Source organism: Falco punctatus (assembly GCF_963210335.1).
Source record: "Falco punctatus genome assembly, chromosome: 2".
Taxonomy (NCBI): Eukaryota; Metazoa; Chordata; class Aves; order Falconiformes; family Falconidae; genus Falco; species Falco punctatus.
This window is the reverse complement of record NC_137581.1, coordinates 31,780,643-31,803,143: the sequence shown is the minus strand read 5'-3', so window position 1 is coordinate 31,803,143 and position 22,501 is coordinate 31,780,643. Positions and strand designations below refer to the sequence as shown.

Genomic DNA, 22,501 nt, shown 5'->3' with positions numbered 1-22,501 from the left:
CCTGTGGGATCATGTAAAGGAAAAAAAACAACCAAATTTACAAGTTGTCGTTCGTCACAGTCAAGTTCAGGAATGCATTTGTTTGTACCCAACAGCTGGAAGTTCTTTCTATTTGTCTTTCTGAAAATTTTTTTGTGTTTTGGGGGTTGATACTGGTTCAGGTGAAATATGTTCCTTTCAGTCCTTTTTGCCAATAACAATAAAAGAAATATTCTCATTTCCTTGTTGTGGTTCGTTTTTTTGTTGTTGTTGTTTTTTTTTTTTTTTTTTTTTAAATAAACAACAGTTTATATTAGATCACCATAATTCATTCTCACTGATTTTCTCCAACTCCTTTATTAATGTAAGTTTTCCTTCACTTCTGGGAATTCTTATAATTATAGCAGTAGATGTGCAGTTGGTTCCACTTAATACAAATGCAGATTGTACTGGGAAGGATGTCACAGATACAGACTAGTTTGTGCCATGGCAACATTTTCATGAACCAAAAATGACAATCAAATGGACTGTTCCTTAGAATTTTGTTGTTATTTGGTCACTAGGGAATAAAAGAGCTTTGCTATGACCCTCTCCTTTCAAGATTTTTTTCTGATAATTACTGCTTTGAATAGGTTATAATTCATCATCTTGAATTCATATTTTGATTACATTGTGGGTTTTTTGAATGAAGCTTCTTGAGAACCTTTCATTTTGCTCATTTTGTCCAAACATATCAATGAAAATAACATCTTTAATTATAAATCTGAGAAAAGGAATAAAAATGTTTCTTCTTTATGTTCAGTAGTCAGGCCCTTCCTACAGCCTTCCTGTGTTTATTTGAAGATTTCTTCTCTTACTTATTCTGTCTCTTACTTAAGTAATATTCTAAGTGTATTAGGAGAGGGAGAGAGGAGGAGGTATGTTTGTTTATTCTCACAAATAAATTGAATATTACCCTGCAGCCAAAACTTGTAGGATGTAACTTTTTTTTTGAGATTACTATATACTGTGTCTTTATATAAAGGCTAAAAAAATGAAGATAAATCCATTTTGTATTCATTAGTATGTATCCAACTATATGTGCAGTTTCAGACTGTAACTTCATAATGTGGTCTGCCTGGACATCTCTGATTTAACATGTTCTAGTTTTTTGGGTTTTAGTGTTTTTTTTTCTTTATTTTCTCTGATAAGGAATGCTGTGTGAAAGAGCTTTATCAAGCTAAATTAATTATTTAGAAGCATAGATATGCTTGTAAGTGCAGAATACCCTTTAAAGCCCTTTGGTCCTTTTTTCTTTTTCTTCCCCAAGTCTTGAGTATGTCCTTGCTTGTGGATCTTATAAACAGCAAGGCTATTGACTCCTGTTCAAAAGAGCCTGTTAGTTCTTTTACTATATAGAGTCTAGCCAGTTGTGCTTTTGAAAGTTACCTCTTTTGTCTAATGTTTTATGCCCCCATAGCTGAAAAGCAGTCAGTGACTTTGCAGGTGCTGTTTGGCCCTTCTCAGCACAAAATAAAGCAGATTAGCTCAGAGTGCCTTTTGTTGCATGAAACAAATTAGGAGTACTCAATGGCCTGGTTACTGTTTCAGAATGTGGCTTGAGCAGATTAATGGCTTTTCTACCACTGACTCTGTGTGTGTGTTCATGTCCATGTCCCATCTCCTTCCCTAGTGTGGGTTGGTTGGTTTGTTTGTTTGTTTTGGCTAGCTTGCTTTGTTTGTCGAGAAGCTTCAAAACTAATGCAAGGGCTAAGAGGTAGGAGAGATGATAGCCTGGAAATCACATGATAGGAGGGAGAGTGAAACCTCTCTGTTTCAGCAGGAGTAAGCTCAGCTGTTTATTGAACTTTTACCCTTAAAGTTAACTTCTAATTTAGGGTGGCTGTTTAAAATGACAGCTCTGCCTAGAATTGCCAAAACCATGTTTGGCCATGCTGTGCATGTAAATGGATGAAAACTGATTGCTTTTTAGAAATCTTGTCACTTTGTGTGCTCTTGACTCATCTGCCTTGGAAAAGACTGAATCAGAGCTTCAAAAGTGCTGTTACAGTAGTAAAGGTCCTACAGGTTCCTTTTCAAATGCTTCTAGACAAGCAACTTTGTTTTTGAAGATCCGCTCACATGTGATCGCAGGCCTTGTGAGAGGTAGAAGCCAAATATCCTTACATGGTTTGAGAGCCTCCTGTTCTTCCTTTCCCCACTATGGATCTTTTGTGTCCTTGGCACAACAGACATCTTGGTTTAGAGACCTGTAAAACAGGAGAGACAGTGTGAATCTTAATACAGTTACTGTATGTAGAGTTTGAAAACACTAAATACTTCTGTGAGGGGAAGAGACCAGGGTAGAATTGGCTTTGACAAAGCAGAATGAATATTTGCCCAGTAGAATTGTGACTTAGAAGAGGAAAAGTGCCAATATAATATAGGTTTGAACAAGAAAATATCTAGAAAGAAGATGCTATTTTTAGGCAGAAGTTTCATACAAAGTGAGTGAAGATTTTTGAAATGGTGGAAACGAAAGAAGGGAAATGATTATAAGCAGGGAGGTGAACTGTATATTCTTGATTGAGTGTAATGGCTGGGATACTTTTTTGTTATCTGTAAAACTGGATTTCTTGAACAGTTACATTAATAGTCGTTAGAATTTTGTGAACAGACATAAACATGGAGAAAATTATTTGACTTTAATATACATGACATTTACAGGTTTTATGCTACAAAAAATAGTTTAAAATTCATACTTTAGAAGATTAACTGTTGAATTTGATTGGGAAGCTTAGCATCCATTTGCTTGCAGAAAGAAAAGCCAGTGACTTTTTTGCTGCTTGCAGAGTTGCAAGAGCAACCAGGATGTAGGGACTGGTGTTTTGCATATCAGAATGACCATTCAAGGAAGGAGTAACTTCCCCAGGCCATAGACTGTTTATTCTGCCTTCTGTGTTCTTGCTGGCTCTATTAGTAAGCACCTACTAGATTTGCGAACATTCCCAAGCTAGTTAGATCCCTAATTCACAATTAAAATAAATATGATTTAAATAATTTAAATGGCACTTCTGAAACCAGAGACATATCCTTAACATGTTCTACTGAGACCAGAATTAAGAAGATAGCATACGTGTTTTTTATTCTGCCATGTGTAAAACAAAGAGCCATAAAAGTTATCATTATATTCAGCATGCAGATCGCTGTCAGAAGTGGAAATGGATGTTATGTCTCCTGACTTTCTTTGACACTTTGACAGACTTACTGACTGTTCTTTGTTGACCATATTTTACAAGGTATAATACAGCCATCAGAGTAGTTCTGGGAAAAGTACCAGTACCAAGAAGTTAAGCTTCTGGAGGAATTACTTTCTGATAAATTTGTGGGTAGATGCATCTTGTGGGAGGAGTTCTTGGAATTTCTAATGCTTCTCCCCATCTTCTTTCCCCTAAGGGTGTCTTGCTGGCCAGCTTGCCTTTTTATCCCTTTCTTTCCTTGTATGGTACAGAACACCATAATATCTGTAAACCTTTGAACTACTTAAAAATAGAAATAACAAGAACAGTCTTTTGTCCTTCTATCCCACTCTGTAGGAGAAATTTTTTTTAAACAAAAAAAAAAAATCAAAACTTATGACTGAGATGATGATCTTGGCAGAGGCAAATGAGTTTGCATTTAATTTGGAGCCTGAGGTTTGCACTCACTTTTGAAGCTGCATGAAATGTGTCATGTTCAGCTGAGCTTGTGGGAATTCTTACTCCTTTAGTTAAAATGTAGCTGTAATTTTGCGATGCCAATGTGAGGTAACCTTTCTAGGTATGGTTCAAGAAGTTAACTGAAAGTAGCTGGAGGTTTTGAATACCAGAATAGAGGTCTTGAATTGATCTTTATCAGAAGCAGAACAAAACAGATGAGCCGCCATGTTAGTGATGACCTGTGCTGCTGAATGGATAAGGTTGTTGGTTTTCTGCAGCTGGGTGACTTTATTCTTTGGTACATGCTGCACTAATTGTGAGTCTAGAGGATGCGAACTTGTACAAGTGGTTTTCTTTTTCTTGGTTTGAAATACTCTCGTAGAACGGAGGAAATTATTTGTACTGAACAAATAGGAAAATATGGCAGAAAATACTTGTTCTCTGTTAATTTTTCTGATTTCAATAGATTAATTTATTGAAATACACCAACTACTTGCATATATAAATTGTTAATGTTTTAAAGATTATAAATTTTGTGTCTCCCTATAATTGTTTCTGCACTTTTCTTGATAATCCTTCCTTTTTGAAGTGGATGTTGCCATGATCAAGGTAGACTTGAAATGCTTACTTTAGAATCAAACTTTTATTTCTTTTCAGATTTCTTCATTTGTTTCCAAAACTGCAGTGTTGTAAAATGCAAAATTGGTAACAGATTTAATTTATTTTTTCAATTTAACCGTATAGACTAGTGTTTTCTACTAATGCAGCTCTATAAATACTCCTTTCTGCTAGAAGGAGATACTGCTGGGACAGCTAGCATTAATATGTGGGTGGAGGATTTAAGGTAACTTTTTTTTTTTTAAATTAAAGAAACTAAATTCAGCAAAAAACATCTTGGAAGTATATTTAAGCATGGCATATGCTTTGCTTTCTTTATGCTGTAAATTATAATATAAAGTAGTATGTTTCAAAAACTAGACAAGTAACTACAAATGACAATTTCACTTTGATTTATCATGTGTATACAGACATGCTAGGTTTTTTTAACATCTGAATTCTGCATCTTTGTTTATTTGCAGTGACATCGCTCCTTTGTAGCACTACACTGGACAGGCAAAAAGTAAAAATGAAAAAAAATCAGATGAGAAATAAAAAACCCTCCACATTTAAATGTGAAAAGCATGAATGAGAATTTGATCTGTTGTTTGGTGGACAGCTTCTTAAAATATGTGTGCAAAGATAAATTGGTCATCACTGAAACTGATGGAGAGGTTTTGGAAAATGGGAAGAAATGAGGTAGGAAAATAAAACTGAATCAGAGATTAATCCAAGGAAAGAAGTTGAACAAAATACACACTTGAATGAGGCTTATGGGAAGTAAGGCAAGATAACAAAAATGCAAGTACAACAATTTGTGTATAGTAAGAACCTTGTGTCAGAATTCAAAGATAGTGAAATTGCTGTCATGGTAAGCAAAGTTATTCTTAAAATGACTTTGTTTTTTTACTGTTTGAATCTTAACTGTTTATAAATCTAGTGACAGGAGAAGGAGAGGGTAAAGCTATTGAATACTTAACATACATAGCGTTGCCATTGTTACATTGCTGTGTTGTGAGAATAGTAAGGCCTAGCTGATTTCATTCAACACAGTGTTTTTAAGGCACTGCAAGTGTAACAACAACAAAGCTGCCTGTTTATTCAGTGAGGGAGGAGGAAGAACGTAGTGTCCTTTATATGTTATTACAAAATACAGGTGGTGATGAAGATTTCTGGGATGGGATTTCTGGTCAAAGATGAAAGGAGCCTTCTCAGCCGTCAGGGGCAGGGCAAAGATGCCCTGGTCATTAAACAGCAGCTGTGATTGGTTAAGGGAAGAAATTTAAACCCAGGTTTCCCATGCCTGTTGTATGTTATATTGCTAGGGTTTATTTTTAATTTCTTTTTGGAGTTCATCCTAGTTCAAGAAAACTGCCTTTTGCCTTGTACTATGTACATTGTTGTTTCCCTACTCGCTAAGTTTTGCCTGCGATCCCTGTTCCAAGATTTGAATTTCAGTCTGGCTCAATGCCTACTCTTTGCCTGTGTTTCATTTACCAGCCAGTTCAGATTGCTTTGTGTAAGTGACTTGGTTTTTTCCCTCACTTGCACACATCCTGTCACTTGCAAGTTTTACCAGACATAGTATTTTCCGCTGCTTAGTAGTTTTTGAAGAAATATGTATGACCAAGAATTTCTGGGGTCTGTCTAAAATGTTTTGTGTTTCCATACTTTGTGTTATTTTAAGACCTATCAGTACTGGTACCTAGTTTGTATACAACATCAACATACTTTATCATTGCATGTAGTTCTTGATTATTTTTTTTTTTAATGTCTCATGAGCGGATGATGTGGTTTCTTAGTCAAAACGTGCAGAAACTAATAGAGTGCTTTACTGAACTATAGCTGTATTATAATGACTGTTTCCACTGATTATCTGAACTTTCAAATTTGATGGAAAACTATCGTGTCATTTTGACAACGTGTAGTTTCATCCATTATTTTTCTGAGACATTTTGGGGGAGGGAAGGGGGAGTGAAAATGGCTGCTGAGTCTGAAGTTGCTTGTTTTCCTTTAAAAAATTGGTGCTTTTGTGGTTTTTTTTGTGCTTACTCAAATTCAACATGAAAAGTAAAGATGATCTATGGCTTACTCTTTGAAGAAAATCTTTGATGCAAGTGGTATGGATCTTAAGTTTTGAATGAAAAGATGAGCATACAAAATATGCAGTAACAAATTTAAGATGTTTGCAAGGGAATTCAGAGATAAGACAGGTACTCTTTTGGTATATTTTTTTGTGCCATGATATTGCAGCTTTTACTGCCTATGTTAAAGTGTGCTGTAACTTTGATGTTCAGCCAACCAATCTGGAACTTAGGGTAAAGGAAGTAGTCTTTTGAATATCTTGTATTTTTATTAAAAGCCTTTTATGTAAATATATTGAGTGTTAATATAATGACTTTAAGAGCTGATTACTAGTTTTAGTTGGTCCTAGCATAGACCTTGTTCTATGTTTCTGTTAAAAATTACCTATCAAACTTTGGTCTCACTGAGAAGTGAGCTATTTCATTGTTCTATAATGATGCTGGTTATCCCTGGTTTTACTGATTAGAAAACTGAGGAACAGAAATTTTGAATGGCTTAATCCAGATCTCAGAACAGATCAAGGACAAAGTTGTGAAAGGAACCCAGGTTTGGTTCTCTGGCTTTTAGTTTTAAGTCTCAATCAAGACAATGTAAGAGACCTTGAAGAGTGGATGTTGGGGCATTTGGATTGAAGCTTTGTTCTGGAGGTGTTGAGATAGTAAAAGCATAAACTTTGAAGCTTTCCTTATGGTCTGAAGTTGTGGAAGCAATTTTAAAGGTATTAATGTAATGCAAAAATGAAGACCTCACTTTACAGTAGCATCTGGCACAGCAGCATGATAGTACGATTCAGAAATATTCAGTCTCTAAAAGAATATCACTACAGATTTGCAATCAGTTAAGAATCAGCTAATATGAAAGAGTATTAACTTTACAAAAAAACTCAGTATTTTGGCAAGAAGTGCTGTACTCATCCTGTCAGTTTTCATATCTTTGTACATTTGGCTTCCTAGAGAACTGAAAAGGTTATTTTTGGCCTAGTGCCCGAGGCTAAAAATGGCTTCTGGAATCTTATAGCTTAGTTTGGTGTTAAACAGTTCTGTGCGGTAGTAATATAACTGCAGTAATTGCTAGTCTTACTGAAGCATTTTAGTCATGCAGTTAAATGTTAAGCTGTGGGAGATATGGCCATGTGATCCCTCCAACATCCAGTTTATCAGAAAAAATTAAGCCATGTTTATCTATGAAGCAATGGTAGCCTGGAAGGGTTACTTGTTAAAGGGAAGTAAGAATGAGTGTAAGGGTTAGCCTTTACAGGGAAAAACTCTAAAATGAAGAAATAAATCATGGTATTGCTATGGAAATAGTGAAGCATGAGTGTTGCAGTTGAGACTATACGTGTTGGGAACAGAATGAGTCTGTGAAACTTCCTTAGGTTTCTAGCCAGTACAGTAGGATTTACCATTCAAAGTGTATATATATATAAATATAAATAACAAAATCCAACCCAAAACCCACCCTCTTTGAGAAACAAGTAACCAGCTACTATATGTGAATGTGTGCTTATAATAAATGTAGGCTCCTGAATGATTTCTGAATAGTTACATAACCAGGAGTTTGGAAGCATCAGGACAATAATGAGAGGCTAACTATTTAAATCTGAAAAAACTTACACCAGTAAAAGGTCTGAAAAGGAATACACTTATGAAAAGGCTGGATATCGCTTTCCTCTACATCCCTCCCAGATTTGTTAGCTTTCTCCCAAAATATTTATTTGAACAAGTGGGAATATCACATGGTGCTGCAGGACTTTTCTGACTAGAATTTGTATAAAAATGCAATTATATTTTTTTTGTGGGTGAAGTCAGCATGGACAAATTCTACATGAGAATCTGTGTTGCTTTATACATAGCTCATAAACATCCATAAAATGCTCATTCTAAAATCTCCTGAGAAATCAGTATTGGCTTTTTGTGTTCTGAATTTGCACTGTAAGCCTTTGTTTATACAGTAGTCTGGAAATATGGCCAAAATAAAATGAGTTCTGATAAACCTTGTGATCATACAAATTTGAGATGGCTAGATCAGTCAATGACTCTGCAAAGACTGTTCTGTATCGGTGGTAATGTTTGAGAGCTATCTGCCTCCAAAATTACTATTTCTAAACCACAAATGCTTTTGTTCGAAACTATTTATGAAAAAGAATTATTCCAGATCAGCTTCTGTAGGATACCTGTGCTCAGTCTGTAGAAAGGTTGACTTTTGCTTACCTGGACTTTGCCAGTTGTCCTAAATACAACTCTCCAACAGAATCTTTTGTTTCATGTTTTGATGTAAACAGCTTAGACTACTTAGCCATTTCTTGCTTACAACCTCTAACCTAACAGTTTTATAGAATTTTTGCTATTTTTAAGAATTATTTTTCATGCAATACTTATTGAAGATAAATCACCTTCTCAGTTAACAGTATTTGAAGGAATTGGATGGCCTAAAAATTTTCCTTCCTTGTCTAACAAAAGTGTCTTATTTTTCAATGTTCTCATCAAAGAGAAATAGAAATATTTGCAATTAGGAGGTATTCTGCTTATAGTTGAATCATCTTGAATTGAACATAACCACTATACGTCTTTCCTGTGGAACAGTATAATTAAATCCATGGGAAACAGTCTTACAAAAAGGAAAATGGTAGAGAGCAGTAAAGCTGTTAAGGTTTTTTTCTGTATTGATAGAAGCTGCTGCCTTTTAGAGAAATGTTTGTGATATTTCAAGAATATTTAGTCACTTCTGTTGTTCTTTGCCAGATGTATCTCACCTTAGTTCATGCTGCTGTTTTCTTTCTGGGGCTAGTGGACTATACTTGTTGAAGCATGGAATAATTTATATGACTTAATACTGAGAGACTTTTATGTTGATACAGTTTGACCCTCTGCCTAATAGTGGCCATAAGTTTCCCTGACTGAGTCTTTGTATCTAGATAAGAAATTACAGCTTATATGTACTGTCTCAATTTTAAAGTACACCAGTGACAATAGTATGATTAATTATACATTTCCTTTGGAAATAAATATAAGAAACTACGTTCACTATTTTGTATTTTCGCTTTGACTTTTGGTCATTTGTTTTGTTCTAATCCGCTATATCAGACATTCACTCTTCTGTAGTTGTTTGTAAATTAATTTTTACCTTTATTAAACTAAAAGCTTTGATTAATGAAGAGTAATTCCTCTTACTCTAATTTAAGATGCTACTGCAGCTTCATTTAGTTTCCTACCAGAAGGTACTGCCCATCTAACTAGAGTGATGAGACTAAATGGTGATGAAGGTGGGTTTAAACTAACTGTACAAGCTCTGAATTGCTGTCTTGAGTAGCTGGCACATGATTGCACCTGCTGCCCCTGTTCTAGGGAAGGTTACTGCCAACCAAGGAGTGGATAGCAAAGTGGAGGCTGCTAATATCTTACATTACTGTAGTGAATGTTGCAAGGGCTTGTGGGTCAGTCCTAACCAGATGAACCTTTGGTGTTCTGCTGTGAAATATGATTTCAGATCCCAAATCTTGTAATTTCGTGAAACCCTATAGGTTTTTTGGGTGCTTTAACCTTTTTATTGTCTTTCACTTAGTTATTAACTCAGCAGCTGAACACAGCAATTTGTGAGGTGCTTTGCAAATACGTCAGTTGGGTAATGTGCATTCAGCTTATTTATCAGTAGCTGCTGTTAATGCACCCAACTTTCATGATAGTCATTTGTGCCTTAGGGTTGGTGGGAGCTCGTGTTTATCACTCCGAACTTACACTATCACTTCCCAAGACTATGATTGCATTCTTCTATGTTGTATTTTTAAGTTTTCATATGACGCATGGTTAAATACAAGCTTAATTGTTTCTAACCTGCGATATGCTCCACACCCTAATGTATCTATAACTTGGTCTTGCTGTTACTTATAGTACCGTTAACATCTGTCACTTGCAGATTTTATCAGCAATGGCTTTATGTTCTAGGGGGGAAAGTCTCAAAAGTCTTGACTGATGTTGGGTTGTGAAGAAATAAATCTAAAAATTTTCTCATACAAGATGCTTAATTATCTCCTTGAGGATGTTGTTCAGATTCTCTGAGTAGCTGTCAGATAAATGCTCTACAATCAAATAAAATTGACTGATATTCTGGTATAAACAAATCAAAAAGACTGTTCTGGTAGACAGTATGTTCGCATGAGATCATAGAATATGATTTGTTTTGGTAGTGTACAGGTTTTAGCTTCTGACTTCTTTTTAAAAAATTATCAAAACGATGATGTTGGGTTTTTTCCTTGCAATAATTTTACACTATTTCCTTTGGTGTTTTGCTATATGAATTTAGGGACATAAAAATGAATGTTATTTCAAATGTTGAACGTTTTAAATTAAATAGAGGGAAAAGTTGTTTTTTAATTAAGAATTCCTCCTTGAATATTTGTTCTAGAATGGATTGCTTGATGATTCTGTTTATAGAAACAGGATGTTTTGATTTTATGAAATGTGGATTTCTTGGGAACTCATTTTGAGAAACTTTGTCTGCCTCCACCCTTGGTGGAATGTAGATGACATCAGATTTTTTTATGTACTGGTGCTACAGCCAGTACATAAAGACCAGCTTTAGAAGTGTCCGTGACATAAAAGGAATTGCATGCTAAGCAGTCTTACTATTTAAGGTGAATGGGTGGTATGATGTCCAGCTGATCATACCTAAGGCAATAGTAGAATAGTAGGTGGTTTCGATTTTTACCTGTACCATTTTAAATATTCTAAATGATTGCAGTGTAGGTTCCACTTTAGATCATTTTGTGATTTTTCTTAAACATACCCCTTCAGTTGCTTTTCTTGGATGGCAAAGCTGTGTTGTTCACTTATTTTGGATGTCTTATCTGTGGTTTTCTCTCACTTGTGATAATTTTGGTTCAACTGGAATTTGATTGAGTGGTAACTTTTCCCTTTGGGAACTTTGGTTAAGATTTAATTACAGCTTCATAAAACCAGCTTCTTTAAGCAGAATATTTGTTTGTAAATAAAAAGGCAAGTATCAGTTAAAATAGACAGTTATTTAATAAAAGCCTTATTTTAAATTTGTATCTAAATTTTATGGTAATGTAGGATAACTCAGGATGGAAGGACCCCTGGAGATCACCTAGTCTAACCACTTGTGCAAACCTGGGTCAAGTATGAACCCATTCAGTCTGTTCTTGCCAGCTGAAACATATTTCATTTAGCTGAGGCATTCCCAAGTATCTTGAACTGCCAAGTATTCCCCTCATGAATTTCCAGCATCATCTTCATGAAAGAATACCCAAGGTGATTAATTTTTTTTTACAATCTTACTTTGCATCTATGCAAAATGACTCAAGACACCTTTTGTCTGCTGACATATCAACCCCTAAACCTACATGTAGAGTTTTGCTCCAGTTGTGTATTGACAAATTCTGACATACTTTGTATCTATTACCAAATGCAGACTGTCATTGTTAGCGAGTCTAGGGAATACTGGAGAAAGAATTAGGTTAACACATTTTGGAAATGCTTTTACAACACTTCAAAACAGAATGTGATGGTCTTAGTTATTGTTTTAAACCCTATTCTGGGTACATTGTGGTTTCTTAATTTGAAAGACATTCACGAGGAACTTGTAGCATTGAAGACTGAAATGCACAGTAAGAATATTAGGAGACACAGTTTTGTTTAGGTTGAGATAGTGTGGGGTTTTTTTCTTCTCTAAGTTTTGATGGCAACTGTGGAATACCTGTGTTTAAAATTATTAAACTGTTTAAGTTGCATGGCAGTAAATTTTGCTTATTTGTTCTGTGTTAACCTCAGTAGGCAGCTAAGCCCCACAAAGCTGCTCGCTCACTCCTTTCTAGTGGGATAGAGAAGAAAATCAGAAGGATAAAAGTGTGAAAACTTGTGGGTTGAGATAAAGACAGTTTAACAGGTAAAGAAAAAGCTGCACATGCAAGGAAAGCAAAATAAGTTGTGGGTTTTTTTTAAACAATTTGGTATGCAAATACAGGTAGGATGAAAGGTAGGCATAACTGGAGTTATTGACAAAATCCCTTCTGATCTATGTGGGATCTTCCCTGTCTGGAATTTCTAAAACAAATGATACTTTACAGGACTAGGTTGTAGCAGTGTAAGGTAGCTTACTGTTGTCTTTTATCTTCATAAACCTCAGCACAGGTTTATTCAACCTATTTTCTTGGAAAGGTCTCCTGTCATGCTGCTGTATTTAGCCTGATGATTGCATCTGGGTTCAGTTAGTTCAAAAGGAGTTTCAGTATGTCTGTGTCACTGTGACTGTAGTAGTATAGATGTCTGTATAAATAATGTGACTTTGCAATTACAGCTGTTGAAAGATAGTTATTCTTGCTCACCAGCTGGTACGTATGGTCTTGCATGTTATCCCTTGGTTTTAATTCTTACTTTTTAGACTGTCTTAGGGGAACTGTAGTGCTATGTTGGCAGTAATGTAAATAATAAAATGTTAGGAAAATTTGTTCTTATATTCCAGTATCTGAATGTTTAGTTTATAGCCTACTCTACTGCATTTATGCAGTCCAGTAGCATGTAAGTATTTCCTTGGGAGATTGCTCTATGTTCCTTAATTTTCATTTGAAATGTTTGTCAGTCAGTGTACCTAACAGTAAATCAACTGGAGGACGTCAGTGTTTAAATAATACCATTTGACTGCATCATCTGAAATGTTTTTAGAGACTTTCCACTGGATTTCCAGTGTGGTAATAGGTAGTTTTTAGACATTTTTTTTTTTTTTTGAGAAGCTTTGGCACTTAGTCTTTCATAAAACTGCCATGTAAGCGCTGAACTACAGATACACCTCTAGACATTTTGACTGCACTTTACTAATTTGGAGTAAGTTATGTAGCATGAATCTATTGTTTTAGTAGTTAACTTGGAATGGCAGAATGAATGCATCTGTACTGTATGTTAGAGTAAGATAGCAAGGCTGAATTTTAGCATACCTGCTGGGAATTTGCTCCCCCTTTTGCTTTAACCGCAATTTTTACAGTAATGAAACTTGTTAATTTGCAGAAGACTTGCATCTTGGTGCAAATAGCTACTGGCCTCCCTCTGACACTAAGGAAAAATGAAGGGAACCGAAGATTGATCCCACCTTCTCTTTTTGCAGAAAAACAAATTCTGATGTGCAACCCCTTGAAAAGGGGTTTCTCTGAAACTTTGCTTTGTTTTTCAGTTGAGCAATAAAGTGGATCTAATTTGGAATGGTTATTTAATAAAGTTTATGAAAATGAATGTATGATTACCTTGTTTTCATCAGTTCTGTTTTCACTGCCCTGTGTTACTTGGAAGTGAAATTTGAAAAAACAGTTTTTAATACCAAACAGTAACTTTCAGCTCCTAAGGGAAGGGTATTGCATTGCACACTTAAATGCCTTCTTACTTGTGACTGAATCTATTAATTTATGACTGTGTGGAAAAATATTTTGTTATTTCTATGTACCTTTTTTGTATGGAGAGCGCCAAGTGATCTGTAATTGCCTACCTGGTATCCTGCTTCATGCAGGAGATAAATACGAAAATCAAAATGAACTAATTCAAGTTAAAAAAATAAATACAAATAGACCATGTGGGATACCATAGCCCAAATATCTCTCTGACCAGTGATTTACAGTATTACATACTTCTAGCAAATGGCAAGAGTAGTTGTGTAATCATATTTCCCACAATGCTAATTTGAATTTCAGAGTAGATTAATTTGCCTGTTTGTGCTTGCGGTTTTTTATTGTAGTGAAAGCTTACTTTGCAAGGGCTAGTGGACTCAAAATTTCTGAAGGTTATCAGATCAGTGTTCCTTGTTTTGCTGAGACTGACCAATGTATGTGTTTCATATTTGCTTGTAAGACTTTGAGAAAAAAATAATTTATATATTACTGTTACACACACGCACACCAAACAAGGATAAAAAGTATCTCTCTCATACTCAAGTATTGGCCTCTTTAGCCTTTGTAGGGTAGGTAGGGTACTTACTTGCCAGATAAAGCCACGGTTAAGCCATGAGAATGTATTTCCTTAACAAACTATTCCCTGGGGTAACTATTCACATAAAACCCCATTTGTTTTTAGTTTCATAATTATATGCAGGCAAAATATTTCAAATTATACTGGCTATTGAAATTACTGCTTACCAGAGTTTTGTATAAAACGGTTTCTAAAACAAGGTTGTATTTGAATAAAGAACTGCCTCAGTCATTGTGCATTGTATTCCCTTGTTTGCAGGGGTGTGCAAGCACGTGTCCATAGATATGCGAGAGAATTATGTACACGCACACACACACTTCAGGCACATGGACTTAAAATTTGGATTTTCATTTTCTTGTATAGCTGGGAGAAAAAAAAGGCACCTTTTTATGTCCATAATTTGAAAATTAAAAGTCTTTCTGATGTAATCATGGGGGCTTTTCAGGTGAGTTACGCACAATTTATTCAAGCAAGTTATGTATTTCATTCTGAACTTGGTTGCTACTCAGAATACATCCTTATGGAAGGTGTTATTTTTACAGTAATTTCTGCGTGGTCACACTTTAATGTGTTTAGGTGGTAGTGTAGCATTAGCTATTTTATTACATAGTTATGTATGTCATATAGTAATGTTACATAAAGTATGCAGCTGACTGCCTATTTAAGTCCCTATTCTCTGTTTTTACAGAAAAAATAAATACCAGTACAATATGAGTACCTCAAAATTCTACCCTAATCCTTTTTCATTTTATTTGCGACCTTGTGCAATTGTTTCTATAAGTATGTCTGGTTACAGTTTAGCAAGAAAAAGATATATTTTGCTTTTCACTTATGATTTCTATAGATATTTCCATGTAAATTTTAGTGTTGTGTGTATCATTATTTTCAAGATTTTTTAGGGTCTGACAGGAATTACCTGTCTTAAATATGCCAAGGTATTTATGACTATTTTGTTATCTGTTTTCTGATTTCTTTTTGATATTACCATAATATTTTGCCTTTCATAGGCAAAGGAAATCTCTTCATACTTCACATACTTGATTGCATTCTGTTCCTCTGTGTGATGAGAAATACTGAAAGACAGTATTTTACATGGATTTAATACAACTGAGTTTTTTTAATGCATATAAACACTAATGAAAAAAATCTGTGCCTTCTCTGGGCTGCTTTTTGTATCATAATTGTGTTTCTTAACAATAGTCCCTGGCCACTAACTCTTCCTCTTAGATGTCAGTGGATTACTGCTGCTATGTTACTTAAAACAAGATGTGTTAATCTCTTACTCAAGGTTTAAATCTATGAATCCTATAGAAAAACTGCATAGAAGCTGAAGCAGTTGTAATCTATTAAATTTCAAGTCTAACAGAGATAGCTTTTACTTTTTTTGTGTGTTTTTTTTTTTCTTGTTTCTTTAGGCATTAAACCCTGAGGCAGGTGTAATGGATGAAATTAACAGTGAAAGTTTTGTTACACAGTTATTGGTTTCTCCTTTGGATAGAACTGTATTATTTAATGAGATTTGTTCATGTATACATTGGCAATTAGCACAATTTTTAAGATTAGATCTTAAAAGCAGAGTAGTTGGTGATGGGCTCCAGTCATGTTACTGTTACACATTTAAAGGGATTTTATTTTTGACTCATTCCGATCTCATAGACCGACTGCTGTTTTAGGAGTGTACTTTCAAATTTTGTTGCCTCTAAAAGTTGGTGTGTTCTCTGCTGTGCGTTACAGCATGGTAAACGGTGATAGTAAGAAGACTTGACCTTTGGATTCTTGATCTGAGTTAAAATGCTGCTGTAGTCATATTCAGTGTGTTTTCAACAGTCTTTTTTTTTTTTTTTTTCCTGACACTAGTTAGAATATAACAGGAGGATGCCTATAAAAGATGCTATGTTCAAAGTATCATGTCAAGCATACAAAAAAAAATCACTTCCTATTCTGTTGAAATAAGAAATTAGTATTTCTGTCAGGGCTTTGAAGGAGAGAATGCCTAGAGTAACTCTAATCTTATATTGCATTTTGAAAGATGACTGGATCTAATGCTTTTGGAGCTGCACTTAAGTACCTTACATTTAGCCATTGCCCAGATTTTGTTTTAATAACTAGTACTGTTTGCGGTGAGTTTCTCTCCTTGTTGTACATAAATAAAGAGGTAATAAATTAAGTTTTTTTCCAGTTCAGAGGACTTTAAGGCTGACCTTGTTTTGACAGTTAAGTTGACAGGATTACATAAATTAACATTTACTTAATGTGATTCCCAAAATACTGTATTAACTAGAACAGAGACTTCAGGTTTATTTTTTTAATATAAATTGGACATAGGCAAGAAGTTAATTTACCTTAGCAAAATTATCATGCAAAATTAAACTGTATCATAATCACATTTTAAAAGGTAATATTTGGAGCATAGCTGTTGCTTTAAAAAGACACATATAGTTTTAATTGTTGTAATTTTAGAGGGATTAATTTTTTTTCTGATGCTATGTGGCAATCTGCATTACCTGATATGTTGCAAGAATGTTTTAATTAACGCCTCCTTTTAGTGTAGATGTGCCTCCTTTTTTTAGGTGATGTCATAAAAGCTCAGCTGCAGCCCTACTGAGGAGCACAGAGAGGTAGTGCAAGAGGGGGAGCCCAAATAATACCCTGCTCTGGCTACTACAGGCCTTTCAAAGGCCCATCTCCAGAAACCCAGCAGAGCACAGAGACACAAGCAGGAAAAGAACACAGGTGAAGGACTTGGAGGAAGAGATGATCTTCCTGGATGCCTCAGCCTGATTATCCAGGTGTGAGACCCATCAGGATGAATCAAAGCTGGAGCACCTTTTAGACCAAGAGGGGTCTTGCCTTGGGAAATGGGCCACACTGTGGGCTGCAGGGGAACAGCATTTTGGGATTGCACAGGATTTATTATGGTGTGCTTCGGAGATGAACCAAATATGGAGAGAAGGAATGATCTGAGTGATTTGAGGAGGAACATAGGGGTATTTAGGGCATAAAAAAGGCCAGTGCATACAGCCTCAGGGCCTCATGTCCAGATGCCAGCAACTGGGGAGACACGAGTGTCTGAACTCTGCTGGAGGGATCCACATCATGCATACATATGTGTGTGTGTGTATATGTATGTGTATATATATATATTTCTTACTAGCCAACTTTCATCCTGTTCAGTCAGAATGTGAGCAGATGAGGCTGTTGGTACTGCCTGTGATTGTGAGTGCTCTGTGTGTATGTCATTGTTATCTGTGTGGCCAGTTGTGTATGTATGTATATGTGTGCTTTGTGTGCATCTGCCTACTGGGAATACCTTTTCCCTGGCTATTGGTTGGCCCTGGAGGCATGGAGCTGCAGTAGTTTATCTTCTCTCAGGCTGTCCAATCTGACTGGATACCTTCCCCTAATACCTTTTCATTATGGTAGGTAGACTGGTTTTGATGTTTCAGTATTGATGTTTTTTTTAAGGTATCCTAATATGGAAATTGGAGAATATTTATTATTACAGATACAAAGTATTTGATAGGTCATCTTCTATATTAGTGTTTAGTTTAAAAAAACAAGTCTCCTGCAGGAATTGAGTGAAAACAGTGCCTTGCATAGACACTCAACACTTGTAGTATAAAAGTTCAGGCATGGGTGAATGTCTTAACATGGGAAATCACCCACTGTGAAGCAACTTTGATTTTGCTAACTTGTTACACATTCACTTTAAAGTGATTAATTTTATTTAAAAAAAAAATATTGAGTCTTCAGTAGTACAGCACTGCTTTCAGTAAGCAGGAAACATGAGAATGCGTTTTAAAGCATGAGAAAAACAATGTCACTTAAGTATGACATCCTTTCCACCAACACTACAGCAATTTAAAACTGGATTGTGTATTTGCGACAGAATGTGTCAGAGAAGAATTCTGCCTTTCCAGGGCTGTCCCTTAGTTATGTAACTTTCAGTCTCTGTTTTTTAAATATCATTTAACAAAGTATAACTAGGGCTACTGAAAATCAGGGTAATGTACTGCTGGTACAGATGTGCCCCTAACTGTGGTGGCTGTACATGCTTAAAGTGTCTAAAGACAGCCTCTGGAGCTGCAGGAAGGGGGACTGCTGCAATAGCCAGGTATCAGCATGGCTCTGTAATGACAAGATGTATGTAGACTATGCAATGTGAAAGAAAAGCCTTCGGTGTAGGCAAAACATTAATCAATCTTATTGGGTATGCAACATTCATGTCTGTGTAAAAGTTCACTTGGGTATTCCTTATAAATCCTTTCTGAAACAAAGGTATGGAAAACCTTTTCCCTCTGAATTTATGTTGCTGAACTTTCCATATCAGAGAAACTTTGGTTTTGATCTGTTGGAATTGGAGGCAGAAGAGATCTTGTACTGATTTTTTTCACTTCAGACAGTTTGTCTACAACAGTAGTTTCTAAAGTGAAAAATATTAATTACATAAAAGTTTGAAAGTGCTGTTCCACTCAAACTGTTTACAGATCCTTGACATGAAACCTGAGGATTTCCTGAAAGAACATCCTTTTTCCTTTTTGACGACTAAAAATACAAATAATGGCCCGAAACAAAACCAACCTCTGTGTGTTAAGCAGTTTTCCAAAGGAGAGCTATTCTAACTAATCCATAGGTTCTAGAATTAATTTTTTTTAAGAACAAGACTTTTTCTTTTCTCAGTCTTGCCTGTTTCAGATGCTCTTCATAGATGAATGTAAATGCAGTAGATGAACCCTGGGTACAGGAGGATTAAATTTATCCAGGTAGGATTGACGAGTTATAGAAGAATGAAGTTTTTAAGGAAGTTACATGAATAAAATGTCAACTTCCCATTTTTAAAGGAAAAGTTAGACGTGATAGGAGTTCTGCAGACTGCTACCTAAAATACAGACTTTGGTCAGAAAATTTGTGGGTTTTTTGGAGGGGCTGAAAAACTTTGAGCACCTTGTATACCTTTATTCCTTCTTACATTTGGTTTAAACAGCTGAGTAGGAGTGCTTCCCTGTACTCATCTAGAATTGCAGTTTTCCTTCTTGTACAGGGGTGATTGTTGTGGCAGGCTTTTGCAAGGCTTGCTTCTTATGGCTTATTCAGTGTTGCAGCTGAACTTCTAATGAGATATGCTTATGGAAAGCATACAAGAGAAAGGTAATAAGCAAGCCAATACTTTCTGGAAGAAGTGAAAGATACCTATCAGTTAAAAGGTGAGAGATGGTAATATGGGCTCACAATGCTCCATGGATGAGGAACATAACACAACTGTCTATTTTTCATAACTGATGAAGGAAGCCCCTTTCACGAAAAGGGAATTGCTGTGAAGGATTGGTTCTGAGAAAGATTGTCTCTGCAGTGGTGGTTGAACCTCCCTAAAAATGCCTCAAGGCCCTTGTAGTGTCAGCTTTAAAAAATCTGGAACATCTTTTGCTGCAGTGACTGTCTTTGTGGTCCGTTACCTTACCAATAACTGAATGTAATTTGTATATAAATGATGAAGTTATGTGCGTTTTATCTAGCCTGCTAGTGTTTGTCTGTGCTAGAACATTATTGCTTTCTCTAAGTTCCTAATTAATAGCTAAGAATTAGTGAATATAGCTGCCTTTTCTGTATGTTGAAAGTCTGAGGATTACAATTGTATCTTAGCTGTACTTGAGAGAATTCATTAACCTCAGAATTCACGTGACCTGTTTATTATTGTTATTCCTAGTAACAGAATAGGATAATTTCAGAAGTAATTTTCTCAGAATTGTTTACATAACAGTAAGCAGGCTTGAGGGAACAAAGAAAACCGGGGAAAGCACATGGCTGCTATGAGAGAAGCAGGAGGAACTTGGGAGGTATAATGCAACCAGATTAATTTAACTGAGGATGTTTTTTAAATAGGGGTAAATTCATTTGCTTATCTCCACTTTGAAAACAAAATGTAACAGATTGGTCCAATTCTTTTGTGTTAGAAGGAACTTAAACTTCCTACCCAGGACTGTGAGATGGAGTAGTGAGTTGTAATTAGCAGCTTTTGAATTGTGTAAGTGATCTTTTACATATGTGTATGTATACATTTTGGAAGCAGTTTTATCTTACACCATGAGGCGCTATTGTTTTTTAAGAAAAGAGCAATATATTTTTCATTTGTAATTCTGAATATTTTCTTTTCACAGCTCATAAGCATTTTTATTGGTGTGATTAAATGTTATACATTTGGGTTTTTTTCCTGTCGTGGAGTCTTATCCACTGAAATTGTCTGCACATCTGTAAAAGCAACTGATTGTTATAAATCTTACACTGTTTAAATATGTTTTCGGATCATTAATTTCAGTTTATTTTATCACTTTGCAGAAAACTCAGAATATTTGTTAGAATATTTGTCTGGAGTAATATCCTACAGGATCTTCTCATGTTTAAACAAGATGGTAAGCCATTATACTATTGGCTTGACTTTCTGTAATGTAAGAATATTAAAATCTCCCTGGCACCTCCTCAGTTAAGTTTTGAAATGGTTTTAAAAATCCATTCATCATCTTGTCACCAGGGAATTTGTCATTAATATTCCATAAATTTAGTAATGAATTGTGGTATTTTTTAAAATACCTTTATTTTTGAGGTGGCAAAGCTTAGATAAATATGCTTGATTTCAAAACTGTGTTAGACGTTTTATGGCTGGTGATAATAATTGAAGCATATTGAGCAGAGTAGATACTTGCCCAAAAGATTTGGCTAGTTTGTTTTACTAGAGGTATTTTATTTATTGTGAAAGTGCTTTCATGTGCCTTGGTACCACAGTATCATTAATGTAACAGCTTTATCTGGGTAATTTTTTCACTCTTTATATGAATAATCTAGACTCTCAAAACAGGTACTTGATTTAAATATCTGGTTTATATTGAAGTTCAGAATTACTCTTGTGTTAATTTAGAAGCAGAGTATATTTTTGCATTGTGTTTGGAAATATTTCAGATGGACTATTTGTGAACTGGAAAGAAGTTTAAAGTCCTTTTCTTGCTTGCTTTTTTTTGATTGTGGCTTATCAGGACTTCTGTGCCTTGCTAGTAGAGACGTTTAGTTTGCAAGGTTTTGAACAAAAGGAAGGTGGGAAAGAAGGTAGGTTCTTAAGGGTTATGCTGAGGTCACTGACTGTGGCAGTGCTTGTGGTTTTCTTGTGGAATTGTCTGAAATGAATGTGAATGAAGACAGGACCACTGGGGAAAGAGGAAAAAGCAAATAAAGGCATACACTAAAAAAAGACAACAAAACCTTCAAATAACATAGTAGATTAATACCCTGTGGCTGGCCATAATGAACAGACTAACCACAGTATAGAAACAGTTTCTGGATAATGTTGATAGCCAAGGCTAAAATAAACTTTTTTTTGACATGCACTTATTTCGTGTGATATCTAAATTCCCAATAGAACTGAGACTTTTTTATTATTGAATATAGTTGCTATTAAAAAGCACACAAGAAAAGCACAGGGGAAAAAAAGCATTTTGACTAATTAAATGAATGCCTAGCCTCTGCTTGTATATAAAGCAATGCAAAACATTGCATTTTTAATTCTGAGAAATGGCGAATAAAATATAATTTTCTTAAAACTTTTTGGACTTGTTTAATTATGGGTTGAAAATTATCTATTGGAGCTGTAATAGCCAAAGCTAAGCAAGGATGTTGTTGTTTATTCCCTAACTTTGTATATAGTTAGATATAGCAAAAGTTTCTATACTGGCACTAGTTTATGGACTGCACTGTTACTATTGTTAATATCTCTGTACTAATACAAACTAAGAATTGGATTTTTTCTGAATTTTAGTGTTTACATTTAGTAAATGCTGGGCAATGTAACTCTTCAGTCTGCAGCAAAGCAAAAAATTAACTTTCTGAAAGAGTCTTGGATTCTTCAGGCAAAAGCTCGCTTTCTATCCTGGTGTTTAGAACAGTGTTTGTGTATGGTAAAGACAGGGAGTCTCTCTTTTTCACCCCTTCCCTGCCACTTTCAACAGTATTACTGTGCACTTTTTTCCTCCTCTAAATCCTTTTACAGCCTTTCTACCTGATAATTTTCCTTTAGGAAAATAAGTTACTGTAGAACATATGTCTGGGGTAAGACAGACAAATCTGGCTTTCCTCTATTAGTCTGGCTTGCATTACTTATTAATATGGATAGTAAAACTCCCCTTGCATTTGAAGCAAATAATGTGTGGTACTGTT

General features: G+C 35.3%; 1 protein-coding gene across 6 annotated transcripts in view; it reads left to right on the top strand.

Annotated features, from left to right (window-relative positions):
* The window catches only part of LRCH1 (leucine rich repeats and calponin homology domain containing 1), a 133,347-nt gene that overhangs the window by 4,506 nt on the left and 106,340 nt on the right, over window positions 1-22,501 (top strand). The window contains exon 1 of one of the 6 annotated variants that reach the window (XR_013926098.1): window positions 20,665-20,709. The exons of the other annotated variants lie outside the window; for them this stretch is intronic. The gene's annotated coding sequence lies outside the window, so the exon portion shown is untranslated. Of the gene's footprint in view, window positions 1-20,664; window positions 20,710-22,501 lie in introns of those variants that run through there. 6 annotated transcript variants of the gene reach the window in all.